The sequence below is a fragment of the Sinocyclocheilus rhinocerous genome, unplaced genomic scaffold (assembly GCF_001515625.1).
Source record: "Sinocyclocheilus rhinocerous isolate Xijiao unplaced genomic scaffold, SAMN03320098_v1.1 scaffold30, whole genome shotgun sequence".
Lineage (NCBI taxonomy): Eukaryota > Metazoa > Chordata > Actinopteri > Cypriniformes > Cyprinidae > Sinocyclocheilus > Sinocyclocheilus rhinocerous.
In genome coordinates, this window is record NW_015657838.1 from 624303 (window position 1) to 642588 (window position 18286).

The window sequence follows — 18286 nt, forward strand, 5'->3', positions numbered from 1 at the left end:
ATGCCAAACACGATGCGATCTCTAACCATTTCCTCGCTGTCTGCATAAGCACAGTCTTTGACTAATTTGTTTGTCCTGTTTTAAGTAACTTTTTTCCTATCAGCTTTACTAAGGACAAACTCCTAGACATCAGAAACAGCACACCAAATAAATTTTTGCCAACTTAAGCATTCAGACATTTTACTGGATGTCTGTATTTTATTCACATATCTTTATTTCTTATTATCTATGTTGTTGTTGTCTCTGTGCACTGGAAGCTTCTGTCACTAGAACAAATTCCTTGTATGTGCAAACATACTTGGCAATAAAGCTCTTTCTGATTCTGATTCTGAGAAGGATTACAAATTATAATCTGAATCTCTACAAACCTAAACATCATCAAAACAACACTATAAACAAAAAACATCTTTGTTTTGTCTTCACATTTTTTGACAGGTTTTAACCAGAAAAGTACAGCTTATATATATTTGTGCAAGTACCTAAATGTCAAAAATATGAAAAAAGCACTTCCATTATCACAGATACAAAATGCATTTTTTTTTTAATTATACAAAATACCATTTCATAGCGGATAAGAAATTTTAATGTACTGCAAAATTTCTCAATATAGAAAATGGATGAAAACATGCTGTTGAATCTCGACCCATTTTCAGTGCAGTATTTCTTTCAATGGACAGGTTTGCATCACCTCTACAAGTTCACAAATTCAAACAGCTTGAACATTTATTGACAGGTTGTCTGTAAATGTTCAACCTGTAGAATAAAGGGAAGAGGGCAAGAATGAGTGAGAGAGAGCACGAGCAAGCAAGCAGTATAATCAGAGGCTGCACTGGCCTCTTGTAGCCCTTCCTTTCTGATAGCTGCACAGCCTCTGGTCCAATGAACTCTGAATTGCAACACAACTTTGGAAAAAAAAAAAGAGCAAAGGAAGGAGGAAAACACATACACGATCACAGTGCAAACCAGTTTTACCCCATTTCCTAAGAACTCAGAGTCAGAAATAGTTATGAGGCAATATAGTCAGCATAGTATAGATATAATTTTAAAGGTCTGTTAGTGTATGTGGCAGTCTAGTGTACATGTGAGGGTCATTCATCATGGAGAGGTACATTGTTTGTGAACCTGGAATCAATTATTCCTAGCCAGTACCTAGGAAGACAGGTTGATCACTACATAATTGTATTGAATTATGAACTAGTCTCTATATTTGTGTGTAAAGCTTTAAAGTAAGTTTATGAATATTCACTCTGATTGTAGCAGAGTTGATTGTCTAGTGGATAATCATCACATACAGTATTTAAAAGCTTCAGTGCTCACTCCAAACTATAATGATTGATATTAATATGGGAAACTCCATGTACACCCTCAAAAATACAGACGGCTCCAGTAGCCCATCAGGGGGTCTGTCCTGCAGAGCATTGGGCACGAGGGGAGTGATATTTACACTCTGAGACTCCAAACACACTCATTCATTGTTCATGTGTTTATTGTGTACAGCACATAATTACTTTAGCTGGCTCCCAGAGATTTTGCTGATTGTTCATATTGTTTCATTGAATTGAATTTAAAATGGACCTAAACAAACGGTCAGTGAGTGAATTCGCTTGCTAATGGAGAGTATTTTGCTGTGCCATTTGTCAAAAAGGCCACAGGGTTCGCCTTAAGCGACACTTCACAGGTTAATTATTTTCTGTCCTTTTCTGATGCTTTGATAATATAGCATTGTTCATATGTGGTTTTACAGGAATATTTTGGCTTACATACAATCCTGCAGAGCATTGGGCACGAGGGGAGTGATATTTACACTCTGAGACTCCAAACACACTCATTCATTGTTCATGTGTTTATTGTGTACAGCACATAATTACTTTAGCTGGCTCCCAGAGATTTTGCTGATTGTTCATATTGTTTCATTGAATTGAATTTAAAATGGACCTAAACAAACGGTCAGTGAGTGAATTCGCTTGCTAATGGAGAGTATTTTGCTGTGCCATTTGTCAAAAAGGCCACAGGGTTCGCCTTAAGCGACACTTCACAGGTTAATTATTTTCTGTCCTTTTCTGATGCTTTGATAATATAGCATTGTTCATATGTGGTTTTACAGGAATATTTTGGCTTACATACAATTTCAGCTATGTTGAAAGCGTTTGTGGGCACAACAAAGAATTCATCCCTCAAATTATGAAAACAAAGGAAAAATCCAATGGAACTCTTACAGTGGAAATCCATAGGGCATATACAGAAAACCGTGAAAAAATGTTGTATTGCACTGAAAATATAAACATAAACATTACAAATGTCAGCATGGGACTGATGGAAGGATTTACCAAGCTTGTCTGTTCTCAGAAAAGCAGACAAACTCTTTTGCATGATAACTTTGCAAGAATATACCAAGAAAAGGTCAAGGACTCGAAATGCATCTTTCTCTATTGATGATCATTAAAAATTAGTTACATATTCTGAGGATTTCTTCTGCAACCAGCCTATTGTACAGTAAATATACAGCATATACAATAAACCAACATATTCAGTAAATAAGATGAGACAGAAGCCCCTCCACCTAATTCCTAAAAGGTTTTTTTCTCCACTACTGTCACCTGATGGAGTTTGGGTTTCTTGCTATTGTTGCCGTTGGCTTTGGGGCATAGAAACCAGAAATATTCAGAAATATTATCGAATTGCACTGACACTACTAGATGAGAACAAAACCGAAACTAAACTGAGCTGGATAATGACAGTATTGTCTTCTGAAAAGATGCTTCATAACTGATGAACTGTGCAACACCTAAACTGAATTGAATCAACATGACATAAAGCTGCGTAGTAATGATAAAGCTGGTTATAGCTGAAATTGAAGTCATTTCATAATTGATGAATTTTGCAACACTGGTATTTTCCTATTTTTCTCTGGGAAGCTGCTTTGAAACAATGTGTACTGAATAAAGCACCATATACAAGCAAAGAGAAAAATATGTTTTGCCATTCTTTTTTCTTGAGGACTCTAAAACCGTGAAATGGACATATTTTCCATGCTTTGACGTCAAAGCTCAGGATAACCACTAGTGGAGAGTTTGGGACTCTTGTGCAATCAGCGTTCACGTGACAATTTTTCTGCGGCTGCAGTGTCAAAACATGGACGCCAAACTGAGCTCCCAGTAGTTTAACAGATTTCAAATAACAATTTACATTCATGTACTTTAGTGCTATTTAACCCTCACTCTAACCTGAGTAATCGGCAGGTCCCAGCAGGCTTTGTCATGGAGAGTAAGTCTATAGACACCTCAGGGATTCTGTGTTTTTCTGACTTGGCTCAGTCGGAGTTGGATGGACAGCAGAAGCACTGTGTACAGGAGGGTAGAATAACATCCTAGCATCTTTGATGAAGCGCCCACAGAGTCGACAAGTCCAGCATTAGGAGGTGGCGAAAGAGGCTGATTGATTGCTCTCATACACCTGTCCCGGAACCTACAGGGCCTGCCCGAATCCTGCATCCCAATATTTGATTCTATGCATTTTTAAGCTTTGGTTATGTTAATCTTCACTGCTCAGTCAAGGTATTTTCCTTCCCAGGGCCTGGGTAAATCAACGGCAATTCCACGAAATGCCTGTTAAATCATATGTAGCGGTACATTGACTGTGGCCTTTGTGGAGAGGTAGGTTTGGAGGTGCAGAGCAGAATCAGAGAAGAGGTACTGAGAGGCCAGCCACAGCGAGCACACAGCCCTGTATGTCCCTCACAGAGCCTGTGCTACAGCTCCGAGCAGGGGACAGGAGGGGGTGTGTGTGGTTTCGGGGGGTGTTGGGGTTTAAAACTCCCAGCCTCTAATCCTGACACACTGTCTCCACCAATTAGAACTCCTTCAAAAGGCGAAAGGGGAGGAAAAAACAAAACCAGAAAGCCAGCGAGGGCATATTTAGTAACATTTTGGCAAGCTATAATTACATGTATGGCTAACAGAGAGATTTAACTGCTTTTTACCCATTGATTGACAAGGCAGAGAACTACACGGCTTCAATACCAGTCTGCAACAGCCAGACACGCAGAGCGAGGACTCAGACAAGTGAGTTTTTCTGCATTTAAATGTTAAGAATCAATAGAAATGTTAGAATCAATAGAAACACCATGGCTCGACAATAAGGACTGCCCGATGGTCCAGGAACTGCGTGAAAGACACTTGGGACAGTTGACAAATTTGTCACTGGCCCAATCGGGCCACTGCTGTATAAACTTATAAACTTTCAATATGAAAGTTTATAATTTGCACGTTTTTAATCCTTTTTAATTTCAAAATTCATGCGATTTTAAAGCATTTAAGCAAGATGTGAAAAAACAACTGCATTCAGTACTCGCGTGCTGTGTTCTGTTTGTATAGCGCGCATTATTGCGCTTGAACGGACAAATACATACAAAAGTATGTCAAATAAGCTACCGGTCTTGAGTAACTGTAGGCGCGTTTCTATTAGGCATATTTTCAATTCGCAATTTCAATTTGCGCAATTTGAAGGGTAATGGAAACGCTCCTTGTGTAGCTTTAACAATGATTAATCTATATTTAATTTATACAGTGGAGTACAGATGCACTGGTCGACTGGTCATTTTTTGTTTTATTTCAACCGATTTCTGTTCCGGGCTTGCACACTAACTGCACCGCAGTCATTTTCCAAAATGTAATTTGTGTGGAAATATTACGAATTGTGTAAATGGCCGTTAACAGAGGCCAGAGACGCTGAAGACAAACACAAAGAGGAGAAAATACGGTAGCAGGCAGAGCAAGCTCACTGTTCACAATGCGCAAAATATTGGAAGAAAATACTTGAATTGGGGGTTTATATTAATGTGTTTCTGAGGGGAACTGACTGTCTTCAGAAAAGTTTACATGGCTTACATAAACTTTATATGTTAGGCTAGTAAGTAAAAATTTGAACCACTGGCCCGACCAGGGGTGCGTTTCCCAAAAGCATCGTTAGCTAACTATGGTAGTTAGTTCCATTGAAATCTATTGGTAATGACGGTACTTGCGACCATAGTTGCTTTTTGGAAACGCACCCCAGACCAGTAGAAAAAATCCTTAGCGTTGAACCCTAAACACCCAAAGAGAGTATGCAGAAACAATTGCTTAAAAAAGGGTCAACTTTTATCTGTTTGCTAAAAGTACACTCTTAAAAGTAAAGATTCTTTATTGGCATATTTGGTTCCATGAAGAAATTTAACAGCCATCGAACCTTTCCATGGCACAAAAGGTTCTTTATAGTTGAACAAATTTTGATACATTATTAAAATGTTCTTCACATGAAGAAAAAAATGTCTCTTTTCAGAAATGCTCACTTAAAGGTTCTTTGGGGAATCAATGGTTCTTCTATGACACTGCTGCGAAAATCTCTTTGGAATCTTTATTTCTAAGAGTGCTGAGGTAAATATTTATTGCAAAATGAAATTCCAGTCGCTTTTGATCATGTAATCTAAATGAAAACCCTTAACACTAGCTGTTGACAGTAAGGCTGTTGGGTCGGCAGTGTTCAGAGGGTTAAAATTACCATACAGGTCAATTTTGACTGCTGGAAATCTATATAATTATGTATAGATATATATATAACTTATAGTAAACATACAGAAATACATGTTTGTAGTGTGATGTGTATTCAGCGTTTTTCAAAATCCATTCTTGGCATTACAGACCCTACAGAGATAAGCAAAGGAGGACATTTTGGTCAAAAAATCTCTATGAAGGTCCTTTGTAAGACCTACACGAGTTCATCAGGCAATGACCTTCCATATTTGATCACTCTATAGTCTGTATTCTCAGGATAGGCTGAAGAGCAGTTAATGGGGAGTATAGGACGCTCTGTTTCTCCACAGGACAAGTTAACCACATTAAGCAACCTTAAAACAAGACCCCTTTTTCAACTTTTCAGATGAGGGAAAATTATTGTCCAGAAATATCTGGCTCTGGACTTTGATCATGAATGTCCTGTTTCATTCATCATAAACTTGTAAAAACATTGACAGTGACAGGGAGCTGTCCTAAAAGTCTGTTTGTGTACAGGTCTGTAGAATGAGAGCAAGTTTATCATTATTACACCAAACGTGATTCAGGATTCCCTGGGAGACGCAGAGAAAATAAACTATGCTGAAAAAAAAAGAAAGAAACCTGATTTCATGGAAAGAACAATCATTGCTTTTAAACTGGTAGAAATAGCCATGAAACTGAATTCAGCATGATTTGTGCCCCGCCAGGAAACCATATGGAGCCACATTCAAGGGATAGTTCACCCAAAACTGAAAATTCGGGCACCATTTACTCACCTTCATTTTTGTTCCAACCCCGTTTGTCTTTCTTTCTTATGTCGAACACAACAGAAGATATTTTGAGACATTTGTTTTTTTGTCCATATGGAAATCATTGGTAACCAAAACGGTTTAGTTACCAACATTCTTCAAAATATCTTCTTTTATGTTCCACAGAAGAACTAAAGTCATACAGGTTTGGAATGACATGAGGGTGAGTAAATGATGACAGAAGATTCATTTTTGGGTGAACTATCCCTTCAAAGAATTGGCCACTGTAAAGCCGAATATTACTAAATTTAGTGGTTCGCAATTTCAATTTGCGCAATTTGAAGGGTAATGGAAACGCTCCTTGTGTAGCTTTAACAATGATTAATCTATATTTAATTTATACAGTGGAGTACAGATGCACTGGTCGACTGGTCATTTTTTGTTTTATTTCAACCGATTTCTGTTCCGGGCTTGCACACTAACTGCACCGCAGTCATTTTCCAAAATGTAATTTGTGTGGAAATATTACGAATTGTGTAAATGGCCGTTAACAGAGGCCAGAGACGCTGAAGACAAACACAAAGAGGAGAAAATACGGTAGCAGGCAGAGCAAGCTCACTGTTCACAATGCGCAAAATATTGGAAGAAAATACTTGAATTGGGGGTTTATATTAATGTGTTTCTGAGGGGAACTGACTGTCTTCAGAAAAGTTTACATGGCTTACATAAACTTTATATGTTAGGCTAGTAAGTAAAAATTTGAACCACTGGCCCGACCAGGGGTGCGTTTCCCAAAAGCATCGTTAGCTAACTATGGTAGTTAGTTCCATTGAAATCTATTGGTAATGACGGTACTTGCGACCATAGTTGCTTTTTGGAAACGCACCCCAGACCAGTAGAAAAAATCCTTAGCGTTGAACCCTAAACACCCAAAGAGAGTATGCAGAAACAATTGCTTAAAAAAGGGTCAACTTTTATCTGTTTGCTAAAAGTACACTCTTAAAAGTAAAGATTCTTTATTGGCATATTTGGTTCCATGAAGAAATTTAACAGCCATCGAACCTTTCCATGGCACAAAAGGTTCTTTATAGTTGAACAAATTTTGATACATTATTAAAATGTTCTTCACATGAAGAAAAAAATGTCTCTTTTCAGAAATGCTCACTTAAAGGTTCTTTGGGGAATCAATGGTTCTTCTATGACACTGCTGCGAAAATCTCTTTGGAATCTTTATTTCTAAGAGTGCTGAGGTAAATATTTATTGCAAAATGAAATTCCAGTCGCTTTTGATCATGTAATCTAAATGAAAACCCTTAACACTAGCTGTTGACAGTAAGGCTGTTGGGTCGGCAGTGTTCAGAGGGTTAAAATTACCATACAGGTCAATTTTGACTGCTGGAAATCTATATAATTATGTATAGATATATATATAACTTATAGTAAACATACAGAAATACATGTTTGTAGTGTGATGTGTATTCAGCGTTTTTCAAAATCCATTCTTGGCATTACAGACCCTACAGAGATAAGCAAAGGAGGACATTTTGGTCAAAAAATCTCTATGAAGGTCCTTTGTAAGACCTACACGAGTTCATCAGGCAATGACCTTCCATATTTGATCACTCTATAGTCTGTATTCTCAGGATAGGCTGAAGAGCAGTTAATGGGGAGTATAGGACGCTCTGTTTCTCCACAGGACAAGTTAACCACATTAAGCAACCTTAAAACAAGACCCCTTTTTCAACTTTTCAGATGAGGGAAAATTATTGTCCAGAAATATCTGGCTCTGGACTTTGATCATGAATGTCCTGTTTCATTCATCATAAACTTGTAAAAACATTGACAGTGACAGGGAGCTGTCCTAAAAGTCTGTTTGTGTACAGGTCTGTAGAATGAGAGCAAGTTTATCATTATTACACCAAACGTGATTCAGGATTCCCTGGGAGACGCAGAGAAAATAAACTATGCTGAAAAAAAAAGAAAGAAACCTGATTTCATGGAAAGAACAATCATTGCTTTTAAACTGGTAGAAATAGCCATGAAACTGAATTCAGCATGATTTGTGCCCCGCCAGGAAACCATATGGAGCCACATTCAAGGGATAGTTCACCCAAAACTGAAAATTCGGGCACCATTTACTCACCTTCATTTTTGTTCCAACCCCGTTTGTCTTTCTTTCTTATGTCGAACACAACAGAAGATATTTTGAGACATTTGTTTTTTTGTCCATATGGAAATCATTGGTAACCAAAACGGTTTAGTTACCAACATTCTTCAAAATATCTTCTTTTATGTTCCACAGAAGAACTAAAGTCATACAGGTTTGGAATGACATGAGGGTGAGTAAATGATGACAGAAGATTCATTTTTGGGTGAACTATCCCTTCAAAGAATTGGCCACTGTAAAGCCGAATATTACTAAATTTAGTGGAATAGCCCCCCCCCCCAGTGGTTACAGCCTTGTACAGTGATTAACTACAGCTTACCATTATACAATTCTGATCTTTCTTTAATGAAGTGAGACCAGTTTAAAAGTGATTTTAATACTCAATTTTGTTTTTGTTTATTGCCCCCATTCTTCAAAGCTTTCAAATCTCACTGAGCTACATCAGATTATAAATGTTATCTTTGTGGGAAACAGTTGACACATACTGTATTGAACTGTGTATGTCACATCACACGTTGTGTTGTAGAAAACTGTCGGACTGCACAAGCGCACACGCTCGCGCCACATTGTCCTGTCAGAAGTGAAGAATTTCAAAATCCTGATAAGGGTCAATAAGGAAGTTGGTGAATATCAAAGGCTGCCTGTGTCCATACAGGGTGAGTTGTTTACTTCCCTGGCAAATGCCTGACAACAGCCAGCCGTCAGACGACAACGTCAAAACAACAGCACACCCCTCACGCGCACATCCCGTAAACGAGCACCAACACCCATATAACAGAGAATTCCACAGCTCCCCAACCCCTCATTTCCTCTGCGAGCTGACGACCTGTAATCACACTTGGAGAAACCGCCATACTTCATTACTGCAGTGATTACACCAATTAGCAGCATGTAGGGAGTGGCCCACAATGCCCAGCGTCACCGCCAGACTGCTCGCTTTCCCCACATGCCGATATTAGTGGGAAGTTTCTACTTTGCAGTCGATCAGAACATGGCTCTGCAGTCTTTTGTAATGGTTTATGGCCACAAACAGGGTGGAGTAGGCTAATGAATAAAGACTATGTGGTGCCTGTTAGAGCAAATATGAAATTGAGTTTCTAGGAACATTTTATGAGATACTAGGAAGATGAGCAGGTAACTATAAAACATGGTCTCATGTTTTGTTGTTGTTTTTTGTTTCATAGGCCTTCTCCCATCTGTTGTCCATTATTCATTGTGACAGATGTGCATTTAAGGACATGACTAAATGTGCAATCACGAATCTGGTGTGAATCACTGTTTATGGACACATTTTCTAGCCACTCATCTTTGATGTGCACTTGTCTGTCACAAAAACATCAAATGAATCATGAAGGAATCTAAAGATCTAAAGGCCCAGTGATCTCCATTCGCCAAAGCCAGAAAGGCTGTTTTCGTCTTTCAACTCAACACATGACATGAATCTGAAAATTTGAGCACAAGATTAGCAGGTTTTTTATGCCGTACCCCTCTCCCTTTCAACATCTTCCTCTAAGCAGATGTTAGGCTCAGGAGTGGCATCCCAATAAGCCACAAGTGAGCGTATTTTCTTTCCACAGGCTTGAGAGAGAAGCCACAAAACAGTCTGCTGCAACTCAACATAAAACAAAGCACATGAGAAAGAGGGCAGAAATGAAGCGATTTCTCACAAATTTGGGGAGAGTGGAAACTAAAGATTTTCTAATGCAACCTTTATTGAGGTTCCTGGTTTCAGCGCAGCAACCTTTTTTATGCGTTAGAGGAACTCCCTGTAATTTTTCTTCACCACTAGCACTGGACAGGCTTATAATAAAAAGATGTCTATTCTGGGAGTCTCTGTAATAATGGCCTCTTCTTGTCTTCATGCACTTCTGTCTTGTCTGAAGACAGACAGACAGCAGGTGATAAATGCCTGGCCAGATGGATGGATGGATGGATGGATAGCTGAATGAAGCCATCAGTGGATTGTGAATAAATTAATAAACAAAGTCTTTTTTCATTAAAGTGATAGTTCATCCAAAAAATATGAAAATATCAATTATATTAAAAAAATAGATAGGACATAGATAGATAGAAATAGATTGGTCCATTAAAGCACCATAATAGTCCTAATAACTTGGGACGTCTGAAGTCATATAATATCCAGCTTTGTGTTAACATTATTCATTATTAGTCATTATTCACCAAACATCTTGCCTTTACTCTTAAAATTAAAGGTTCTTTATTGGCATCTATGGTTCCATGAAGAACCTTTAACATCCATGGAAACTTTCCATTGCACAAAAGTTTCTTTATAGTGAAAAAGGGTCTTCAGATTATTAAAATGTTCTTCACACTAAGAGAAAAATGGTTATTTTAAGAAATGATCACCGAAAGGTTCAAAATTGTTCTTCTATGTAATTTCTGTGAAAACCCCCTACACTTTATTTTTTGACAATTGTGGTCACCTTCACTTTATAAGAGCAGCTTGGACCTTCTACCTCCTCTTGTGTTGCACAGAAAAAAAGTCATACAGTTTTCGAAGGACATGATACAATTATCGTTTTTTTTTGTGTGTGTGTGTGCAAACTACTCCTTTACATGACATTTATCATTCATTTGGCTTAAATCACTGATTACAAGCCGGTGAACACACATATACACACATGTAGACAGATGCTTCTCCTATAATTAGAATGATGTGTCATGTTTAATTAAGCCTTAATGAAAGTGTCGGACAATCCAAAACACCATACTCTTCTCTTTTGCAATCTGGTGGCGAGGGCCATTTAAGAAGGACTCATGTGCGGTTTCCCTGTCTAATGGGGTGGATGAATTTCTCCAAAATGAAGGGAAAAAAGTGAAAAACACACTCTTGTTGCATGACAGAATCCCTCCCAACCTAGACTTGTCCTTTAATGCCAAGACCTTTTCATGTGGCATCTCCACGATTGCACATGGGGAAATGCAAACCACACTGTTACAGTGCTTATTATACACTGAGAGTATGCATATGTGGGTTACTATGTGCACAAGGAAAGATCGCTGCAGTTGTGCAGCATGCCTTAAATTGAAATGACACGTCTTAATCTGTCAACAAGCTTACCCTTGGAAAGAAGAGAAGTGAATGAAATAAAGGAAGCACTCAGTGCTAGATGCATGTGTGTGTACTACCACTATACAAAAAACGATGCAATGGAGGATGCTGGACTTCAACTATCAAAAATCTGACTGGAGAGACCTTTCTCTGTACATACAGTACCAAGGAGATCTATAATACCTGGAGAAAGCTACAGTATCTGTTGGCATTCCCTTTCTTCTCCGTGACAGTTGCTTAGCTGGCACAGGACCCCGTAAAAGTATGTTTTTGAGCCACTCAAGCCATAAATGTTTTGTGACTCACTCTGGAGCCACAGGAAAATTACATCATGACAATACCAACTGGCTAATCCCAAACCCTTCACTATAGTGACTATCCTGAGCTGTGACGTCAAAGGCGGCAGACAGGGACCATTTCTTAATTTTAAGAGCCTTCAAAAGAGAATCGAGCAATGGTGAAACGTCTAATACAGTGGTTCACAACCTGGGGGCAGGGACTGAAAAAAAAAGCTAAAAACGTTTTCCCATGATCTTGGAAAACTGCGGTTTAGAATAATGATATTTCTAGACCTGGAAAAACTATGGAAATAAATAAAAAAATGTCTAGATATGCCAAGCTCTAACATATTTTATCAGGAAGAAATTGTGCATAAATAAGAATTGTGTGAGAAAAATAATAAATATTTATCCAATGGGGGCCATGGAGTCACAATGGTTGAGAACCACTGATTTAATATAATAGAATAAACTATCTGTAATTTATGTTTTGCTTAAAAATGATTTAGACATAATACACAGCTAATTCTGAATGACTGTCAATGGAAAGTATTTGGTTTTTAGGTACCAGAGTATGTAATTATGACCAGCAGGGGCAAACGGGGCCATACTAACTAGCCAAACCCTGACTCCTTTAAACACTGCAGTCTCTGTACATCTATCACTCGTCACAGAAAATAACCTAAGATGTGGATTGAATAAGAATGAATTGTAAGCACTTATGGAACTGTTCTGTTTTAATGCAGGAGTAATTAAACTTTTGGATACCAAGGACTTGAGTGCCAAATATGATGTTCACTGTGTTAGAGATCCCCTTTCTAAATATAAAGGCAGCTTAAAAAAAGTGTATACAAACCAATTTAAACTGTGTGAGAAAAATAATAGTGATATTATGAAGACATGATCCTATGTCACTGTATACTACAACCAAAGAAGCTACTAAAATGGTATAAAATAGAACAAAATAGTTCTCATGATTTCCAACGTCTTTAAAAAGCAAAATGAAAGAGAATGGACTATTTTCACAGATTGTGATGACATATTTCCAAAGTTATTAACATCATAAATCTAGCAAAGTTTTTTACATTTTCATTTTTAAAAGAACTTTGTGTCATTTATAAAGCTATTTATAAATCTTGGCATTAAATTACAATAAATTGGCAATCAATTATTTTCCTCTTTTTGAAAGAAACGCTAATGTGCAGTTTTGTCTTTTGCTATTCAAAAAATTATATTTGTTGTAGGCTCTGTTCACCACTACATAAGTATATGAACTATGACGACTTCCATTTCTGTCCATTACTTAACTTAAAGGGATAGTTCACCCAAAAATGAAAATTCTGTCATCATTTACTCACCCTCATGTTGTTACAAACCTGTATGAGTTGCTTTCTTATGTTGAACATAAAAGAAGATATTTTGAAGATTGCTGGTAATCAAACAGTTGGTGGTTGCCATTGACTTCCATAGTATTTTTTTTCCTACTATGGAAGTCAATGGCAACCACCAACTGTTTGATTACCAGCAATCTTCAAAATATCTTCTTTTGTGTTCAACATAAGAAAGCAACTCATACAGGTTTGGAACGACATGAGGGTGAGTAAATGATGACAGAATTTTCATTTTTGGGTGAACTATCCCTTTAACTACTTACAGTGCAGTACTAGTTAGCTTTGGTTAAATTGGAACGCAAGCACTTAGTGAATAAGATGCCTTTTTTTGCACTGAAATATGTTTTTCACTGTTTGCTGAATCGACAGCCCACAAATGTTGAATAATGTTGATTTAAGTGTACAGGCCTTTGTGAACCAGGGAAATGTTCATCTGATGCATAAAAAATCACTAGCATAGAAGTTCATTTCAGTTCACACTCTTTACTGAACATTAGTTCAGTCATGTACGCAAATGCACAGCAACACTGTGTCCACACTATGTTTTCTGTTTCAAAAGATACTTGTCAGCAAGCATCACTGCCATCTCCACTTCTCTTCTCTCCTGTCTTCACCTCTTCTGTGACAGTAAATTGAAGATGGCAGCGTCGTGGGCACACTAATAGGCTCTAGAGTTGAGTGCTGGGTAAGGTGCTGCCCCCCTGGCCGAACTGTTCCCATTGCCTTCTCTCCCAAAATCCGGTCTACTTGCTGCCATGCATGAATTGCCAGCCACAGGAAATTTTAAAAAAGAGGAGTCTAAATTAAGTGCCCTTTCATTCCAGCATTTTCATGGTTTGGCTAAAAACAGGGTGCAAGATGATTCACATTTTATAAGCCCTCTCTTGCGGCTGCCTGCGTCACCCTGGCGCTCGGACTCTATGGCTCATTCACACATCTCTCTCCCTTTCTCTCTCTGTCCTGGTCTTATACTTTGTCTTCTCTAGCACTCAGTGCTTACAGATATATATTTTTAATCACAGGTGACATGGCATGGTTAACGAAAGGCATGGGCAACATTACGCATTTCACAATTTTGAATAATATTAATCGACAAAAATGTATTAATTACTTTCTCGATATGTTATTGGACTTTTCGATGTTTGCAATGTGTCATTGAATAAAGCCTTGATGAATAAACAACTCTGGTTACACTGGTGTTGGTTTATCTTTTCCTGGAGAATATGCTGAATGAACAAGACAGTCCATAACACCCCTGTAGCAGACGTAGCCAGCCTAACGTTCATGCTTTTAGCAGAACACAAACTTAGTGGTTGGAAGAAAAAGAAATAGGAAGGGGATAGACATTTCTCTAAACAAGTCTGACAGCTACTACCATTCTGACCACTGTCCATTATCATTTCCGCACCATGGCTGCTGTTGGCCTGGCAACTGCTGCCAGAAAAAAACACAAGGCAGAGGAACTCATATGGGTGAAGTACACAGATGTGCTACTGGACAATGAGCTGCACTTCAAACTCAAAGCCTATATGTGTTGTGTAATGCTGCCCTCTGCTCTTCATGAGTAGTTTTGCAATGAGCAGTAAATAAAAATCATTAGTGTGGGTGAATTGGTGGTGAATGGTGTGTGAATGATGACTATATTTGCATGTTTCCTAATGTAAATTTGTATAAAAACGGCTTTATACTCTAATGTATACATTTATATTTATATCAACTTATATCCATAATTGTGCCAAAAAAAGAGTATCAACTCTCAATTCACAAAAATGTTCAAAGAACATTTTGCTAACATTCCCATTAAGTTATGAAAATGTTATTTTTGAATGTTATCTGAACAAATAATTCTAAACAAGGTTTTTTTTTTGTTAATTTTTTTTCTTGGTCATGTGACTGTAAAGGCAACATTACAGGGGTCCTATTATGCTCTTTTACAAAGTCTTGATTTTGTTTTGGGGGTGTACTAGAACAGGCTCTCATACTAGGTTGTTCGAAAAACACATTATTTTTCACATATTTTACATTATTACAACACCTCTCTCCCCAGTCTGGCATGAACGGCTCGAATAGTTCCTGTATCAAATGAAGGCCCGCCTTCTGAAATACGAAATGTGCTGTGATTGGTTAGCTGGGCCAGTGTGTGTTCTAGTGCAGCTCAACCAGGTCTCGTCCCATTCGTCGGTATTTGTGATATCACAAATCCTGGAAAATATGCATTGTAGTCCAAACGAGTCGTTCGTTGTAGTTTTTGAACAGTGATTTCTGTTAAATAACATATCTCCTTTTGAAGTGGACTTTGAGCTTTGTAACTTTGCAGATCTTTTTATACTCAAACAGCAACATTACAGACTAACTAAAGTTGACAAAGTGTAAACGCATAATAGGACCCCTTTAAGGGGAACGCCCCATTTTATTATCTTGCAAACATGGGAATGTTACTTTTGAATGTTCTCTAAACCATCTTAGATGAACGTCCAACTAAAATGTTTCAGAAAAAAGTTCTATAAACGATGTATAAATAACATATTGTGCTAATGTTTTGAGAATGTAATAAAGACAAGGTGACTTTGAATGAACGTTCTGTTAACGTTACTGGAAGAATGTTTATTCAGAACCTTGCCAGAACGTTAGACAAAGTTCTGAGAACGTTCCCTGGAAAAATATTGGATATGTTTTTGATGGGGGGCCTATGTCCTAGTACTGATTAAAGGCTACAAACACCCCTGTGGAATGCAAAGTGGAAACAAGTTGGTCACCAAGTGGTGTGAACATGGTGGTGCGATCATGCTACGTCAGAAATAAATTTAATGAGCAATATCGATGGACAAATTCAATTTTAAATAGGCCTACATATTTCTTACATGACTTACCAAACGCTTGTTCAGTACTTGAGTCATGAGTCACTGAACAGTGCATTGTTTCTTGAACCTGCACGCTAACAAACAAAACGATAGTCCGATTCACGAACAAATGATTGTCATGGGTCGGTTCTTTTAATCAAAACATTCAACTCGAGTTACCGATCTGAATCAGTCTGACGTCGAATCCTGAATCAACGCATGACTCAAGTACTGAACTTTCGTTCCATGGCACCATTACTTCAATATGCCATCAAGCAAAAATGTATGTATTTATTTATTTATTTAAAACCTTTTTTCTTTCGCCCAGAATGTCTACAATATTTAGTTAACAATATTAAGTTTATATTCAGAGACTCAAAATTAACTTCTAATAAACATCTATCATAACTTCATCCTGATCAGGCCAGTCTGTGTTTAGTTTCCAGAAAACATGCTATTTTGGACACAGTTTCCTTCTAATAGCAGCGGCATTACATATATGCTACGTTATCATGACCACGTAGCCTTTACCAAAGATGCTATATAACGGAAAATAAAAATCCACCACAAAGACATGGTAATGAATTACATTCCATAGTTACAACTGTACACAGACTGACTGAACAACTCTTCCAACCTCCATTCATGCCAAAGCAGGAGGAAGATCTGGGCAGTTGGCGAGAGGAAATGGTGTGGCTGCTCTGAGGTTTGGAGGAAGAATGGGAAGTATGCTGTTACTGTGGTGCTGGTCAGACAGCAGGCTAGGTTTCCACACCACAGCTGCCCTGACCACATCTGTCCTTTGCTCTCACTTAATCTTCTCAGCCATTTAAGCTATAAAATGCTTCCTCACTAAATACGGCTCCACCCAAGTCTTAAACTGTGTACATTAAAAGAACACCCCCTACTACACCCACATAACAGTGAATAAAATGGGCTTGCTCAGCTGTTAAAATTGTTGGAGCGGCCCAGCCAGCTTTTCATTCTCATGTTCTGATGTTGTTTGTGGTCATCGTTGACCCTTTATGAACAAGCAGGAGAAAAAAAGCAGTGATGAGAGGGAAAACGTTAATGAAAACTGGACTCAATGAGTAACAGGAGAAGAGCAAAATAAATACACAAAAATATGTTTTTAATTCAATATTTTTACTTTTCTAAAACTTTAACTCTTAAAAATAAAGGTTATTTATTGGCATTTGTGTAGAACCTTTAAATTCCATGGAATCTTTCTACTGCACAAAGGGTTCTTTATAGTGTAAAAAGGTTCTTTAGATTATTAAAATTCTTCACGTTAAAAAAAATTGGTTTCTTCTATGGCATCACTGGAAAAAAAAACTGTTGTGTTGGGTAATACGCAAATCAAGTCACAGTCTATGAAGAGATGACACACATTTACCTGCTGTTAGTTTTTCTAAACAGTTTAGCTGAAATAGCCACATTTTTACCTTGATATTCACCTTGATCTGTGTCCAAATATGGTTAATTAAAAATATAGCTATTTTATTATACATTTTGTAAACACTGTGATATTCATGAAATCATAAAAACTCAAGCAAAGTCTGCCATTATCCTAAATATTTCACCTGCCCTGTGTTCAATAAAGTCACACTAGCTCTGTGAGTGTTAAGTTTGTACGTAATTGGGCTAGGATTTTGTGTGTCACAACCATATGTTGGCTATGAAATGCAGTTTGGAATGCAATTTTGATAACACCAGGAGCTGCTCAACACCATTCGATTTTCTGACTGTAGTGAGAATTCACAGTGGATGAGCTCAAAAAATCAGTTTGCAGTTTCCAAAACATCCCTTTATACCAACTTTTATCACATCAATTTCTCACCGAAACATTTCTTAACCATTTTAGCCCCTCAGTCCATATTTCTATGTTTTACTGTTGATTATTGTAATGTCAATTCAAAATGATAATGTCTGGAAATTACAGGGAATGTTTTTCACACAAAACACGCTGTTATAGGAATAATTCAAACATTTTATTAGAGTATTTGTTTTTTGCTACATTGACGTAAAAAAAAGTTAATATAGGCCTATGCAATGTGTGCAAATATGTGGCATATATGCTGTGCTTAAATAAACTTATAATAATGATAACATGATATGAGTGTTGTTTAAATTTAAATAGGCCTACATCAAGTACATATTGTGAAAAATGAACAAATTAATGCATTTAATAATGTAATTTTAATATATAATATAGTTTCTGTAGATAAATTGTTATCTACAATTTTATCTATTATTATTT